The following is a 2,785-nucleotide window of genomic DNA, read 5'->3' as shown; positions in this document are numbered from 1 at the left end:
TGTGGAAAAGTTGTGTTTAACAGGAACATCTTCAGTCCCCCTATGAAGACTTGAACACCATTGAGACAATTTGGCACAGAGAAAACTAACTAGAACTTGAAAGAAAGTTAAGCAGTGAAGTGTTTTAAAACACAGCTTGTGTGGGAACACTTCAGTATGTTTTTAATCTAATGTAAAACTTAATCATATTTCATTGTCATTTAATCAGTATGAAAATAAAAATGATGCAACTCATCAGTATGATGCTCCAAAGACTGTTATTCTCATAAATAAACTAGTAACTGAGTAACTTCTTCAGATAAGTAACATTAAAAAGAGAAAAACCACTGGCCATGGGATCAGCTGAGTAAGTCCAGTGAATAGCAACAATGACCTGGGGCAAGGGAACAGCCTACGCACTGAACACAACTAACCTTCAAAACCTTGCAAAATCTACTGCTTATTTAAAGAAAGGGTGAAATAGGGAACCTTTTCACTGGAAAGCAAGTTAACTCTAAGACTGTAAACTGATGTAAGGCCAAGAGTGAAATCATAACGTTAAGTGAAAAGCAGAAGAGAAATATATGAGATAAATGGTGAAAAAAAAAAAACCAAACCAAAAAACCAACCCAAAGCAGACCAAATTAGGAGTTCAACTGGACTGTGTGAACGTACTTAATATTTTGCTCAAAAGATTCTTCCAGCATCTGAAAAGTTACACTGAAATGTAAGTGAAAGACCCAACTTCACTTTCTTGGCTGTTTAACATCCTTTCTATCACACAGTTGCGACTTCTCTTCAGTGTTCCAGCATTTCATCTACTTCCCAGGACAAGTATTCCTGTCTCCTCCACCTTTCCCTTTCAGTTTTCAAAAAAATCATCAATACTCACTAGCAACCCAAAGAGCAGATAATGATAGTTATTTATTAACATTTAAAATAAGCATAAATTTCAGTAACTAAAAAAATTCTCTGAATTGTTTTGCATGTGGTATTCTTGAAATTAAAGAAGATCAACACAACTGAAAGACCAAGCATCATCATCAAATATGAAGTTGAATGGAATACAGATCAAGTTAATAGCAATTACATTACATTAACTTGAAGAAATTAAATACAGTTTTACACATTTTCTGATGAAGCACCACACCTCACAAGACCCAGTGAAGCATCTCATGAGAACTAAGCTGCAAACCAGTTAAGCAGCTAAAAACAAATTGGCAGCCAATTTAAATTAAAAAAAAAACCAAACCAAACCAAAAACCACAAAAAAAGATAAGAATTTAGTAGCAATGTTTTCCAGGTAACTAGCAGAAGAGGGATAGATATAACATCCAATGTATTCCAGTCGTACATCACAAACATCTCAATTTTAATCAATTTAACAATTCTTTATTCCAGGAAAAATATTTCAGTCCTTTCATCCTATATTTTACAAAGCTGCTAATCCAAACTGATGCAAATACTGGTAAGATTCTTGGGTAATACTGAACAGCAGCTGTATATATTAATGCTTGCAAAATAAAATTTCAGCTTTTTTTTTCTTAACAGTAGATATACAATTACAGCAGATAATGAATGATCCACAACCTTTAATCTCGCCCCTTTGCTGAAATATAATAGCTTAGCTCAAACTAAAGCTAAGCCTTTATTTAGCTTGCTCAAATGCTTAGTTTAGAAATTTTTATTCCTGGACTAAGCGTAAAGCCAGGATTTATTTTTTTAACATCTGAAGTTCTTTCAGATGTTTGCAGAACAGGAAAGAAAGGATGCATAAATTCAGATTTTAAGATTAAAGTGTAATGCTTCACATAAGAGGGCACAAATCAAGACAGCTCGTTCATTTGACAATCCATAAGCTCAACTTAAAATACAGTCAGTCATCAATCTAGAGTATCTTGTTTCATTTTACATGAATATCCACTTCATTCTCAAGATGCACGTAAACTTGTACAGGCAGATAAAAAGTTATGGTATCTCTGAGTGGATGAAATTCAAAGCAACAACAAAAAAAATTAAGTTTCTCAAGTGTTACAAACTAATTTTACAGGTAAAGGAAGTTAATTCAGTATTAAGATGACAATGTAAATGCACATGGGATATGCAAACAGCTTATAAACTCTCACTGTTAACACTTTGGTTATCACCACCACTAAAATTCAGAAGAACACTTAAAGTGGACCCTTGTATTTTAATTACTGTATGCCCTTGAAAATTCCAATGAAATACTGTCCGTTTCCACCTTCCAAATGAAAATGCTGAAGAGTTAACTTTAAAAAATGGTATACACCACATGGGAGACTGAATTCATCCAGTAATAAAGCAATGTTTCTCTATTTACATCGTGGCAAACAAGGTAAGACAGACTGAGACACGCTAAACTCAGAAGATTTCCTCATTCCAGAGAAGGAAATAAGTGAAGTCGGGAACTTTTTTGTAGATTGTGAGAACAGCATCCAAAGCCAGGCTTCTCTAATGGGCATCCGAAGGATACAGCTGACAGACGTAACAGTGGAATTTTCTCAGAAAAGGTAGGGAAGTGGAAAGGAATGGTTACTTAGATGGGAGTAAGAAATTCACTGTCTCTTGAATGTTTGATTAAGAATAAGCTTCTGGAGGAAGAGACCTGAAGACCCACCTATTTGCACTCTGCTCGCAGTGTGGCAGAACAGTTTCTTGCGAAACACGTAGGGAAATTGACTGGAGAAAAGGTCCAGCTGGTTATTGACTTCTGTTGGTTGCATTTTCACTTGTGGGGAAGGACAAGGTCAGAAAAGAACAGATAACACAAACATTATGCATCCTC

The sequence above is a fragment of the Pipra filicauda genome, unplaced genomic scaffold, assembly GCF_003945595.2.
Source record: "Pipra filicauda isolate LSUMZ 115617 unplaced genomic scaffold, ASM394559v2 scaffold138_size1969278_pilon, whole genome shotgun sequence".
Taxonomy (NCBI): Eukaryota; Metazoa; Chordata; class Aves; order Passeriformes; family Pipridae; genus Pipra; species Pipra filicauda.
Note: the sequence above shows the minus strand (reverse complement) of the source record.